This window comes from Kogia breviceps, chromosome 19, assembly GCF_026419965.1.
Source record: "Kogia breviceps isolate mKogBre1 chromosome 19, mKogBre1 haplotype 1, whole genome shotgun sequence".
Taxonomy (NCBI): Eukaryota; Metazoa; Chordata; class Mammalia; order Artiodactyla; family Physeteridae; genus Kogia; species Kogia breviceps.
The window spans coordinates 10,757,538-10,772,404 of NC_081328.1; the positions used below are offsets into that span (position 1 = coordinate 10,757,538).

At 36.8% G+C, this 14,867-nt stretch overlaps 1 protein-coding gene and 1 non-coding gene across 2 annotated transcripts in view; one reads left to right on the plus strand and one right to left on the minus strand.

Annotated features, from left to right (window-relative positions):
* The window catches only part of UBE2G1 (ubiquitin conjugating enzyme E2 G1), a 101,511-nt gene that overhangs the window by 37,864 nt on the left and 48,780 nt on the right, over positions 1-14,867 (plus strand). The window lies entirely within an intron of this gene.
* Positions 6,695-6,766, minus strand: TRNAR-UCG (transfer RNA arginine (anticodon UCG)). The gene has a single exon. It is a non-coding gene; the product is annotated as a tRNA-Arg (tRNA).

Below are 14,867 nucleotides of genomic sequence, written 5' to 3' on the forward strand. Positions count from 1 at the left end.
GGGTATTGTGTGGCAAAAAAGAGGGCCTCTAGGATGGTGTTCCAGCATAGCCTAGTTCTGGCATGCTTCTGATGGGTTGGTGACTGTTCTGTACCTGCTGTTAAATATTTTGGTTCTCCAGCTTGTCGGATTGTTTTGAGAGTAAATGAGTTGATGTTACATACATTGCCTATCTAGACCAGTGTCTGGAATATAGTAAATACTGTATATTAGTGTTTGCTGTTATTTAGAATTTTTGTCAGAGAGTATCCTCTGTGCTGTCTGTGCACGATTAGCTCCATGAAATGTAGAAAACTTCTGTTTCTGGATGTACTTTAATAAAGTAACTACCTTTTGAATTTACCATGAACATGTCCAGGACTGGTGTTCGGAGTGGTTGGAGAGATAACTCTTTGGCAACTTAGTTCTTTGGAGGTTATTGAGGTGTTTGCTTTCTAATTCTACTTGATTCCACTTGACAATTTGTATTTTCCTGGAAAACCATTTATTTTATCTACATTAAAAAATTTAGTAACTTAAATTTACTGGAAACTTGTTTTGGTTTCCTCTGTATCATCTTACTGCTTCTTTTTCAGTTCTAATTTTATGTAATTTTTTTTTAGTCTAGCTAATGGTTTATCTGTTAGAGTTTTTACCTTTCCCTTCAAAATGCAGCTCCTAGGTTTTAGAATTAAATCTACTAGCTTCTGATTTCTAATTGAGTAACTTATGAATTTCTTTAATTCCTTTATTCTGCTTTTAAAATTGAAGTATAGTTGATTTACAGTGTTAATTTCTGCTGTACAGCAGTGACTGAGTTACACACACACACACAACACACACACACACACACACGTTTTTGTTTATATTCTTTTCCATTATGGTTTATCCCAGGACCCATTGAATATAGTTCCCTGTGCTATACAGTAGGACCTTCTTGTCCATCCATTCTATATGTTGTTGGTTGCATCTGCTAACCCCAAACTCCCAGTCCATACCCCCCTCCCTATTCTGCTTGTTTTTTTAGTTCTATTTATTTTCTAACCTTGAGTTGAATGCTTAATATTTAATTTTAATTCTTGATCAGTTGATACTATTTAGGCTGTGGATCTTCCTCTGAGTATAGCTTTATTTATGTATCAAAGGGGTTTTTTATATAGGTAGTTTTTATAATTGTTATTTATTAGATAATCTATATTAATTTTGATTTCCATCTTTGAATGGAGTAGTTTAGGGAGAGATAGTACATAAATGGTCAAGTCTCTTCCACTAAGGGGAGTAGTTTAATTGTTTCATTTTCAGATGGTGGTCTCTATTATTTCTGCTTTCTTAAATTTTTAGGTGTTATGGCCTAAATAGACAATCAGTTTTTATAAACTGTTCCATAGGGATTTTATCTCATCCCATTTTATGTTGTTCAGCCGTTTTATAGTTTTATCTGTTTGGTCTTTAAGGACTGAAATGGTGATTGCCTTCTATTTTTATTTCTGCCCAGTTTTCTTGTATTTCTTTAAAATTTGGGCTCCAAATATATATATTTGGGCTCCAAATATATACTGAGAGAGGGAGAAGGTTTTGGTGTACGTAGTTTTATATACATTATATCTTTATGGATTGTAATCTTGAGCATTCTGAAAAGTGACCCTTTTTGCCACCTTTAATGTTCTTCTACGTTGAATTCAACTGATGAGTGTTTATACTTGCTTGCTTATACTTATGTCTAACTTTTTATTGTTAACCTCTCAAAGTCTTTGTTTTAGGTTTGTCTCATGTAGACCCCATGTAGTTGGATAAAGAAAGGTTAGTCTTTTTGGGCCCAATCTGAGATGCTTTTTTTTTTTTTTTTTTTGCGGTACGCGGGCCTCTCACTGCTGTGGCCTCTCCCGTTGCGGAGCACAGGCTCCGGACGCGCAGGCTCAGCGGCCATGGCTCACGGGCCCAGCCGCTCCGCGGCATGTGGGATCTTCCCCGACCGGGACATGAACCCGTGTCCCCTCCATCGGCAGGCGGACGCTCAACCACTGCGCCACCAGGGAAGCCCCTGAGATGCTTTTAATCATCTACATTAATATTGTATGTTTTGATTTGCTTCTGTAATACTGTTCTTTTCATTGCCTGTCTTTTTGTTTGGTTTTCTTTTTTCTGTGTTAAACTACATGGTTTATTGCCTTTATTTTCTCTCCCTTCTCTCATTTTGGAAGTTTATACTGTATTTCATTATGTCTAAAGTACCATTGATTATAAGATTGTACAACAACCACTAACATGGTTAAGTTCTGTCAAAGAAACTATGACGTACCATTGATTGTAACATGCATGCTGATTTCAGATATACTAAAATGTGAAAAAACGTGCCTCTTAGAATAGATGAAATATGGTAGTTTATAGTTCTGTGGCTATTATTATAAAGGTATAGCTTTAATCTTAAATCTGTTATGTTTATCAAATAGATTTTTCTATTTGAGGAGTGGTTGTTTGAATGCTCTATTCTCAGGAGTCTGGTATGTTTTAAAATGTTGGAGGATTTCACAAGTGAAGTTATATTTTGGCTGGTTATAGAATTTTTGAGCTATGTTGCCTTCCCCTTAATACCCAGTAGACATTTCTCCATTATCTTCTGGCATCTAGGGTTACTCTAGAGAAGTCTGGGGCCAGCCTGACTTTTTTTTTCCCTTTGTAGGTGACCTACTTCTGCCTGGGTATTGGTAGAATTCTTTCTTTATCCTTGAAGTTCAGTAACTTCATCAGGATATATCTCGGTCTTGGTGTGATTCTCTGTTACATTTTCCTGTCACATGGTAAGCCGTTTCAATCTGTGATTCAGGAATATTTTCTTATATACCTTGTAATATGCTTTCATTTTTATTTTTCCTCAAAAGACATCAGTTTTATGATTGTTCATCTTCATTTCCTGTCTTCATTTTATTTTTCTAAATGCTTCCTTCGTTCTCTTCTACTGTGTTCTAGGTAATTTTCTTGAGGTTCTCTTTCATTTCATAAATTTGTTTTCATCAACATCAGGTCTGCTACTTACTTTATTCTGTGTAGTTTTCATTGTGCCAGTGGCTTGAGTACTTCATTCAATTTTATTTATTTATGTCTGTGAGCTGCCCTTTCAGCTTGTCTCGTTTATTTCCCTCTTTAAAAAAGCCTTTACTTCTTGTGGTAAAAACAGGTAAAACCACATTGTTTTTTTTAGAAGATGGATGGGTAGAACCAGTTGCAAAGCAGCAAATACCAAAATTTATTCTCCAAGAACACAAAAAACAAGTGATTAGTGAAATTTTTTTTTGTCAAGTTATGCTGTTAAGTGTGCTTAATTAATGGCACGAAATATGGAAAAACCGTTATTCATTTGCAGGCTTAAAGACATTTCTTTTTGCAGTTGGATAAGCTTCTTTTTAACTCAGTAGAAATCTGTTTTGCCATGTGTGCTTCTGTGTGTATGAGGGAGAAGTGTTCAAGGATTTTTCTTATTAATCATTGAAAATCTGTTGAAGATTTCTTTTTTTCATCCAGTGAGTTGTAATGTAGACTAGAAAAAAATTCATTGAAAAAGAAAATCATGACTGACAGAGGCTCGGTCATCCGTATGTGCCATAGTAAAAGACCTGCTATGTGAATTTCACAGGAATGCTAACTTGCTCTTTGTTTTATTCTGAAGAAATGAAGGTGATCAACAGCGTGCCCCTTGATCTCCATTCGGAGTTGAAGGAAATAGTGAAAATTGTGAATGTGTGCAAATTGTGGTTACTGAGCGTGAGACTTTCACTGTGACATATTTAAAAAAGGTATAAGACTTCCGTACTTTAAAGTATCTTAGCTCTTTAGGGGATAGGTTCTCCCTTTTTTTTTTTTTAAATGGTGGCAGAGATACCATGATTTACAATTTTACTTTTGATGTTAAGAAAGGTTGTTTTAATTATTTCAACAGACTTGCACATTCATTATGGCCCAGTTTGCCTGCAACATACTCAGTATTGTGAATAACCTGAATTTACCACTCCAGAGTCTTAAGTCATAGCTTATCCTTAAAATTGAAATTACCAGAATTTCTTAAAGGTTCCAAACTGTTGTGCTTGATTGCCAATAATCTGGCAATTCCTAAAATGATATGTATGTTTTATCTAATCTGTTAATTCAACAGATACTTACAGAGAGCCTACTACATGCTAGGGACTGTAACAGGTGCTGGACTACATCAGCAAACAAACAAAAATCCATGTTCTTTTAGAGCTTGCATTCTAGTGGGGGTAGGGGAGATAAAATTAATAGAAAGTTATATGCTGTGGGGGAAGTATCCATAAAACGGAATAAAATAGGGTCTATGAAGAGTAATAAGGAGTAAGGGGATAAAATAGGGAGTAGAGTGTAAGAGTGTGAGGGTTATGATTTAAAATAGGATGACATTTAAATAATTGAATTAGCTGAGGAAGGGAATCGTGCAGAGGGTACAGCAAACACAAAGGCCCTGAAGTGGATATAGTCTTGAATGTCAGAGGAAGATGAGGGAGAGCAGTTAGCTGAAGCCAAGTGTACAAGGTAGCAAGTAGAAGGTTGAAAAGATACTGGTTGATTCTAAAGGACCTTTTAGGCAATTATGCAGGCTGTTCATTACTGTGAGGCAGAACTCAGAGTCATTGGAGTACATGATCTGAATTCACAGTTTGACAGGATTGTTCTGGGTGCTGGGTTGAGAATAGACACACGAGAAAGAGATGTTTCATAGTACACACATTTAAGTAAACATTTATAATTGAAATGAAAGCTTCACCAACAATATCCCTATTTTATTTTTCCTTTTGTTAGGAAAAAGAAATGCTGTTTATATCCTACTAGATCTGTTTCATGACTGCATAACTTATAGTTGAAAAACACTGCTAAATGAGGTGCATACAGCCTCTGCCTTGATGGGAAGGAAGTAGAATGTTGTGTATTAAAAGCAAAATGAACAAAGTATAAAATAAAAAAGGATGAAAACTTAAAATCAATATTATATACACACTTAGCTTAAAAAATCAAGCAGTCAAATATCAGTGATACAAAAGGCCTAATAATGAAGAGCCCCACTCTCCACAGGCAACTACTTTGAAAAAAACCTTTTTGGTTCAGATTTCCTGGGGCTTAACTCCATGTTCTAAATAATATGCTTATAGTGTTTATTTTTTGGTTTATCAACTTTAGACATTCTCTGTTGACTTCTTGCTATGACAGATGTTTTCAGTCCCACTTCTCACTACGACGGTCACTGAACTGGCGCCTCTCTGGGGTTCTGCCCAGAAGATTAGCCTTCCTCGCCCGCTGCACCCCCTCTGTGAGTATTCTGCTCTTCTCCCTCCACTGTGCCTAATCAATTCACATTCCTCCATCCGTTTTCCATCTTTTCAGAACCATGGGCAATCTAGCTAGGCTTTTTAAAAAGTATTTTTAATTAAAAAGTTATTGTAAAATTTCTTTAGAAAAGCTTATTTAATAAAGTTATTAGGAAGGAGAAGAGATAAACACATGTGCTCATGCTGGCACCTTGAACTGGAAGATAGATTAGAGGTTTAGGCCAGATTTCTTGGTTTCACTTTTTAAAAATACATGTAGTGTATATGTTTTTAAGAGTTAGATATATTTACAATATTTTATCTTTTAAAAACAAATTGTAAATATTTTTCCATGTCATTAAATACTCTCAAAGTATTTTATAGTGATACATAGCATTCTTTCATATGCAAATATTGATACCATAGGATTCCCCCAATTTTTGACTTCAGATTGTTTTTATATTACAAATTATTTAAATTATAGCTAATGCTTCTGTGGATTTTCCTATGAAAAATATTTACACATAATCTTTTATTTATCTTTGGATAAATCTCTAGGAGTGGTTATTGCTGAATCAAAGAAGATAAAACATTTTTTGAGGTTTTTTTTTTTTTTTCAGTTTTATTGAGATGTAACTGATATACAGGACTAAATTTAAGGTATACAGTATAATGACTTACATATATTGTGAAGTGCTTACTACAATAAAAATAGTTAACTTTCATTGTGTTATATAGTTACTCCAAAAAAAGAAAGACTTTTTTTCCATGTGATGAGAACTTTTAGGATCTGCTCTCTTAGCAACTTTCAAGTATACCATACAGCAGTCTTAGCTATAGTCATCATGTTGTACATTACACCCCCAGTACTCACGTATCTTATAACTGGAAGTTTTGTACCCTTTTGAGCTTCCTAACAAATATCACCAGTTACCTGCTAGGAAGTTTACAGTCCCACTATCACTGTATTAAAATTCCATTTTTTATTACGTGCTTACTATCAGGGACCTCTAAAAATGTTTGATTCTGCAAGGTAAAAAGAAATAATTTTAGGGACTTCCCTGGTGGTCCAGTGGTTAGACTCCATGCTCCCAATGCAGGGGGCCCTGGTTCCATCCCTGGTCAGGAACTAGATCCCACATGCCACAACTAAAGATCCTGTATGCCGCAAGGAATATCCTGAGTGCCACGACTAAGTGCCGGTGCAGCCAAATAAATGAATAAATAAATATTAAAAGAAAAAGACAGATATAATTTTATTTTAAAAATTCCCAATAAAATTGAACACTTCTTGACAGTTTTGAATTGTGTGGGTTGCGGTGTGGGGGGCTTGTTTTAAAGGTTTGTAAGAGTAGTTGTTTGCCTTTTAATTTTTGTTTGGCTGCACCGAGCAGCTTGTGGGATTCCCTGACCAGGGATTGAACCCGGGCCTGTGCAGCGAAAGCACCAAGTCCTAACCACTGGACCACCAGGGAATTCCCAATGCCTTTTAATTTTGTATGGTGATTTTTGACATGGAAAAATTTTTTTCAGTTATCCAGTTACTTAGGCTTTGCTGTGTTTTCTTTAACAGAATATTTCCTATTCCTAAGATCAGATAAGACTGTGGAAAATTTGAAGATAGCTTTGAAATGCGTGGGAGGGGGAGAAACTTGACAACAGTTGATTTAGAAACACTTGGCCTTCGGCTTGTATTGAGAAAAATCTATCATGATAATTTAGATTTTGGATTGTTGTTGCTGCTTCTAAATATGATCAATTGCCTTGTGTTACAGAGTGTTAAATTATTAAACACTTCCATCAAAGTACAATGTACAAAGTTTTTTTTTTTTTTTTTTTTAAAGGTATATGAGATGTTATTAGTACTGGTAACTCTGTGCTTGGGTAATCTGGCTAAACTAGTCTTTCCACCCAAAGGGCATGATACTTAATCTTTCTTTTAATGAGTCATGGAATGTCACCAGGGAATTTGTTTGGCATAATTCCATTAGGAACTTCTACTGGTGATAGTTTAGTACTTCTGGGGAAAAATTAACTTCATTTTAGACTAAGAGAACTTTACTGAAATTTTAAGCTACTTATAAGTAGCAGCATTTTATAAAAATGTTAAAAAAATACCTTTAAAAAAGCCTAAATGGCAAGGAACCAGGCTTCATAGTAAAAGTTGTACTGGGAAGAGAAAGATTGGTTTATGAATTGGCTGCAAAAGATAGATCAATGTTATTTTGAAGGGATCCCTAGTTTTTTGGGTTATTGAAATCCTTAACTATTATAAAAATGTCTTGAATTTTCAGTGTATTAAAGTCTTTAAGCTATATAATCCATGGTTCCTATTCGTGAACCGTGGATTAATTGGAGACAGAGAGAGAGAGAGAGAGAAATCTCAGTCTCATGTCACCGGAAAGCCGTTACTTATGGTTTTGGTTTATTTGTTTCTTCCAACTTTTTACTGTATTTTGTAGTTATATGTGTTACTCTACTTAGTAATATAAACAGTTTTTATTTTGCTGCACTGTTGTCTTCACTTTCAGTGTGGCACAAGAGCTCACCTAGTGGCAGTCAACGTAATTTTTTGTTCAGACTCGGTTTTTGAAAAAGTTTAGTTAAATTCCAATTTTCTGTGTAGGTGCTTAAGTTTCCTTTATAAGTTTGAGTAAATATATAAGTGATTTCAGGATTGTCTCATGGATTCTAGGGGGGGAGGGGAGGAACTGATGTAGAGGAATGAAAATGGAAGCAAAGAAGCAAAGCACAACAGCATTCTTTTATTTTGTTTCATCATCTCCCCCCTCCCCCCCCGCCCCCAGTAGTCTGGGTGCAAGGCAGTGAATTCAGACCCAAATCTTAAGCTTTACTGTGTCTCTTGTTAGCTAAAATATTTGTGAATTCACTTGACGTTTATTATGCCCATCAGAGCTGGTATGCGTAAGGTACTAAAGTGCTTTTGCAAAAAAAAAAAAAAAAAAAATCAGTATGTCAGTATTTTGAAGAACATAAAATAATTGCAGCTTGTACATTTACTTAAATAATTAATTTGTGAAAAGTATTTCTAGCTGGGTGTGTTTTGTTTTTTTAAATCAAGACTAATTTATCTTCATGTTCTGGTTCTCAGCTGGGAGAACCAGACTAGCCTTTCTTTTTCTAGTCCAGGCTTTGAGTTCCCACTCCATAAAAATGATGACTGGCAACTTGGTGGAATTTGATATCCCTCACAGACCTAAGAAGTCTGTTACCTGGTCCATTTGGAGTTGTTTTTTATATACACGTCCTTAACAATGAGAGTGAAAGTTTTGGCTTACTTGAACCTCACACAGACTAAAATGGCCCTTTCATTTAGGAGGAGCTCCACAGAAGACAAGGGAGAAAGGGTTCCTACATAGGAAGAGAAGGGCAGATTTGTTTTCAAAGGTCACATATTAAGGCAAGGGTAGCAAATGTCTCATCATGTGTTGGTTTGGCTGGAGTGGCTCCTGAGTACTACATTGAGAAATTTTGAGCTCCATGATTGTTTTTTGTTTTTGTTTTTGTTTTTAATATTTATTTATTTATTTATTTGGCTTCACAGGGTCTCAATTGTGGCCTGGGAGATTTCTTAGTTGCGGCATGCATGCGGGATCTAGTTCCCTGACCAGGGATCGAACCTGGGCCCCCTGCATTGGGAGTGCAGAGTCTTAGCCACTCACTGGACCACCAGGAAGTCCCCCATGATTGAATATTAATGGTGCCTTCCTTGAGTGTGGACCACATCAAAAGTGTGAGAGTGATTAAGAGCAATGATATCCTCAATCTGTACTTCAGGATCTGTCACACAAAGCAGTAGGAAGATGACTGGCTTCTATTTGAGGTGCTCCACATTTATCTAATTTGTATGTTTGGACTGTTTTTTGTTGTGATAAAATACACATAACATAAAATTGATCATTTTAACCATTTTTAAGTGTATAGTTCAGTGGCATTAAGTATATTCATACTGTTTTATAACCATTACCACTATTTCCAAAACTTTTTCATCATCTCAAATTGAAAAACTCTGTACCCGCTAAACAGTTTAACCCATTCTTGCCTTTCACTGGCTCTTAATAACCACCATTCTACTTTCTGTCTCTATGAGTTTGACTACTCTAGAGACCTCATATAAGAATCACAAAGTATTTGTCCTTTTGTGTCTGGCTTGTTTCACTTACCATAATGTTTTCAGTTTTCATCCGTGTTGTAGCATGGTTTCATGCTACAGTGTATGTATGTTGTTTACCCATTCATCTACCAATGAACGCTTGGTTGTTTCCACATCGTTTGGCTATTGCAAATAATGCTGTGCTTAACCTGGGTGTACAAGTATCTGTTTGAGTCCCTGCTTTTAAGTTCTTTTGGGTATATACCCAAAAATAGAGTTGCTGGATCATATGGTAATTCAATTTTTAATTTTTTGAGGAAATGCTATACTGTCTTGTACAGTGGCTGCACTACTAAACATTCCCACCAACAGTGCACGAGGCCTCCAGTTTCTCTGTGTCCTTGTTAACACTTGCTATTTTGATTTGTTTTGATTTGTTTAAAAACAAGAGCCAACCTAACAGTTATGAAGTGGTGTCTTGTAGTTTTGATTCATTTCATTTCTCTGATGAATAGTGATAACGAGCATCTTTTCATATTCTTCTTTTTTTAAAAAAAATTTATCTTGGCTGCATTGGGTCTTCGTTGCTGCGCGTGGGCTTTTCTCTAGTTGCAGAGAGTGGGGGGCCACTCTTCGTTGGGTGCGCGGGCTTCCCACTGTGGTGGCTTCTCTTGTTGCAGAGTACAGGCTCTAGAGCGTAGGCTCAGAAGTTGTGGTGCACGAGCTTAGTTGCTCCGCCGCATGTGGGATCTTCCCGGACCAGGACTCGAACCCGTGTCCCCTGCATTGGCAGGCGGATTCTCAACCACTGTGCCACCAGGAAGCCTCATTTTATGTTCTTATTGGCCAACTGTATGTCTTCTTTGGGAAAATGTCTACTCAAGTTCTTAAATTTATGAGGTTTGTATATTCTGGATATTAATCCCATGTCAAGATATGTGATTTGCACACTTCTCCCATTCTGTGGGTTGCCTTTGATGCACAAATTTTAACTTTTGATAAGCCTAATTTATCTATTGTTTTCTTATGTTGCCTGTTCTTTTGGTTTTCATATCCAAGTAATTGTTGCCAAATCTAATGTCATGAAGATTTCCCCCTGTGTTTTCTTCTAAAAATTTTAGAGTTTTAGTTTTAACATTTAGGTCTTCGATTCATTTTGAATTTTTACATCTGATGTGTGGAAAGAGTCCAACTTCATTCTTTTGCATGTGGATATCCAGTTTTCCCAACACCGTTTGTTGAAAAGATTGTCCTTTTCCCATTGAATGGTCTTGACACCCTTGGCAAAAATCATGTGATGATGTATGCAAGGGGTTTATCCTGGGCTGTTATTTTATTCTGTTGTTCTATGTTTGTTTTTATGCCAGTACTACACTGTTTTGATTCTTGCAGCTTCGTAGTAAGTTTTGAAATTAGAAAAATGTGAGTCCTCCAACTTTGTTTGTTTTTAAGATTGTTCGAGGAAAAGATTCAGTTGTTTAAAGGTTTCTCTCTCTCTGAAATTTTAAAATTACTTCTCAGTCTGTTTTACTCTTGTGCTGTAGAGTCATATCTACAGAATAGTGTATGTATGTATGATGTATGCAATATAAAACGTGCAGTTTAAAGAATTGTTATAAAGCAAGGTATAGCTACTACCCAGGTGAAGAAATAGTTGTGTGAAGTTTTTTTTTTTTTTTTTTCTTTTATTAACTGATTTATTTTTGGCTGCGTTGGATCTTCGTTGCGGCGAGCGGGGGCTACTCTTTGTTGCGGTGCGTGGGCTTCCCATTGCGGTGGCTTCTCATTGCGAAGCGCGTGCTTTAGGCGTGCGGGCTTCTGTAGTTGTGGCACGCGGGCTCTAGAGTGCAGGCTCAGTAATTGTGACGCATGGGCTTAGTTGCTCCGTGGCATGTGGGATCTTCCCGGACCAGGGTTCGAACCTGTGTCCCCTGCGTTGGCAGGGGGATTCTTAACCACTGCGCCACCAGGGCAGTCCTGTGTAAAGTTTTAAAACCACTGAACTAGAGCATGGACAATCAAGTGATTCTGTCGGATGAAGTAAGAAAACAGAACCATGTTTCTCAGGATGCACTGGGAAGAATACTATATTGCGGATGTGTTATTAGTTAGGGGATTGGAGCCCTGTGGACACAGGAGGACAGGATTTCCTAGAGCCTGGTGCTGTAGCTAGAGTAGGGAACCTTTTCTAAACCTGAAAATACTTTGCTCTGGAGACGAGTCAGTTAGCAACTAAATTTGTAGTCTGTTTTGGCCAGGATTAAGAGGGAATAGGTTAAGAGTAATGTAGCTAGAAAGCAGTGCCTATTAAAGCTGAGTCATAATGTGATAAGACTTGAAGCTATTTTGAAACCCAAAGTAAGTTGATCTCATTGTTCCTAATCACTACTGTCAAAACCCCAAGCTCTTTACATAATTATAGTCAAGTGTGATTGTGTATCTATCTAGTTCGATTGCCTAGATTTAATTTAAATGTCATTTTGGCAAAATATAATGGTAGGTACTTAATAATGATTAAATATGTTTAGCATGGTTCTTATATAAAACTAAAGGGTTTATACTTAGTGTTCACATGTTATATCAGTCTGGTGAGTTTTTGTATCTTCCCTCCTCCAAATAAATGGCTCCCTTTGAGCCTCTTAAAATATAGTTGAGTTATAAGGACAAACATAATTCATACAGCTAGAATGTGGCAAATTCACTAATACAAAATACCAGGGAGCACAGATGAGAAGGTTAATTTACATTCCTGATCTGGGAAGGTTTATAGGAGGATCTTACGTTTGAACCAGCCCGTTAAGATTTGGTAGACTTTCGGGAACTCCGTGGTGGTCCAGTGGTTAGGACTTGGCACTTTCACTGCTGTGGCCCAGGTTCAATCCCTGGTGGGGGAACTAAGGTCCTGCAAGCCTTGTAGTGCGGCCAAAAAAAAAAAAAAAAAGTGTGGTAGAAGTATGAATTACTGTTTAAGCATAGGGGATTGGCATTAGTAAAAAGAGGAAGGGGATATGATTTAGGAGTATGAGTATGATGGTGTGTATATTCAGAGGAGGGGAGGATGTAAAGTAAGAGATAAAGACGGAAAGCTTTCTTTTGGGGTCAGATCATAGAGGAACATGAGTGCTGGGTTAATGACCAAACTTTTGTCCAAGAAAGATCAGTCTGGTGACAGGTTGTAGGTCAGATTATTGGGGAAGGTACTGGAAGTTAGGGTCATTTAGTAGGTTAGTTGGATGTAATGGGTGAAGAAGAGGGAGGAATAGGGAATGATCGCCAGGTTTCAAGGTTGGATGACTAAGGGGAAATAATGAAAGCCAGGTGGATGAACAGGTTTGCGGGGGAGGATGAGCTTAGGTTGAGGTCCTGTTGGGAAGTGGATTCTGAAGCTCATGAGAGGTAAATTTGGAGGTAACACCCCACACAAGCTAGTACTTGAAGCCTTTGGTGTATGCAAGTACCTAAGAGTAGATTGTTGAAAAAATAGAAAAGGGCAAATGTTGGGTTACTTTTCGAAGGCTGTGTTTGGGGGGCAGCTGGAGGAAAAGGAGCCATTAAAATGCTGAGAAGTGGTGTTCAGAGAGGGAGGAGAAAACTAGGAAAGAAAGAGGGGACTCATCAAAGCCTGAGGGAGGAAAGTCTGAGGGGAAGTGGGGGTGTAAATCACAGGCTCAGCTTGTATCTGGACTGTCAGTGATTCAGGGAAGTAGAGGATGAGAAAGGATTGAGATGGAGCTAAATTTTAGAGGGAGAGTTTGTCTAAGAAATTTAGTTATATACCATGAGAGCGTGAGAGGATCAGAAAGCCTTTTAAAAAATTTTGGTAAAATAAATATATAACATAAAACCATTTTAACCATTTTGAAGTGTATGGTTTAGACGACCAAGTACATTGATGTTGTTGTACAGTGTTAAGAGTAGGGAAAATGATGAGGTAAAACGTTGCTTAAATATTTTTTGGTTTGATAAGTTGTCAGACTATTGTCTTTCCCATCTTGCTCAAAAAGTAGTTTACGGTGGCTTATCACCATTTGATATACTATAGTTTATCTTTCCCCATCAGCATGAAAGATCCTTGAGACCCTTTTGTCTCAAGAGCAAAGAGAACAGGAACTATTTTGTTCATTGTTATATCCCCAACGCCTAGCACATACTTAAATAAATATTTGAATGAATAAATTCCCACAAGTTGACATCAATTAGAAGTGAGAGTGAAAGGAAAACAATGGATACAGGCATAAAGTATTCATTAGAATTAGCTTTACTAAAAATACATACTAAATAATTCTTTGTCCTTATCGCTGATGTAAACTGGCTCTTAAGTTTCTCACAGCCAAAGTGTAAAGGCAGATATGATCAGTTACACAGTTCATGGTATAGATAAGATAAAAATAAAGCACACACTCTGAAGAAGCCTAAGTATTACTGAGATCAGAAAATTATTTCTCCTGAATTCCTTTTCTCATAAGAAAGGAATATAATATAATATACAAGATCCTCAAAAAAACATCTTTACCGTTAATACAGATAAAAATAACCTTCAGTATGGGTAGAAAACAGTTGGGATAATTTTAAATCATATTTTAAGATTAAACCTAGGCTTGATATTGACAGTAGCAATGCTAAAAGTAGATGGTCATTAGAGACATTTAAGAAACGTCAGGGCTGATGAATAGATGGAGTAAATGAGAAGAGCAGGGCATGGTTGAATATGGCAAGTCTGGAACCTGCACAGTTGATTCAGAAAGTGGGGAAGTTGAGAACGAAAGAATGTATAGGATGAAAATAAACTCAACGCTCCTCCTGCCTTGGAAATAGCTTTATTTTCTGATTACAAAAAGATTGTATGCGGGAATCCCCTGGTGGTCCAGTGGTTAGGACTCTGTGCTTCCACTGATCAGGGAACTAAGATCCCACAAGCTGAGCTGCGTTCCCCGTGCTCCCCCCACCCCCCCAAAAAAGTATGCTTTACAAAAAGTGCCCCCCTCCAGACTTTTTCAGAAAATACTAAAAAAATACCTAGAAAAAAACATTCCACATTTTAGGTATTGTATTTTCAGAGTATACCAACAAAGAATTTAGGTTAACATCCCCTTCAGTTTTTCTTTATAAAAGCAATGTTCATCTGACAAATTTTTCTTGTTTTATGAAATGAAAGTATAAGATGGCTTTCATTTCCCAAAAAACATCTGTTTTCATTGAGATTACAAATTTGCTCTTCAGCACTACCGTATTTATTAATAGCTTTCCACAGTTCACTGGGGGAAATTTGTTGTAGCCTCGCTATCAGAAGCTGTTTTACCAATGATATTTAAATTTGTGCATTCTCGCCCTGTTCTTAAACCTCTGAAACAATTCAGGACTTGCTTTGCAATGTAATAACTCTTTTACTGAATTCTCTTCTTCCCCCACTTTTACCTTCTTCATAGTTTTGAAGATACAAAATCCTGCTGCTATATCCACAT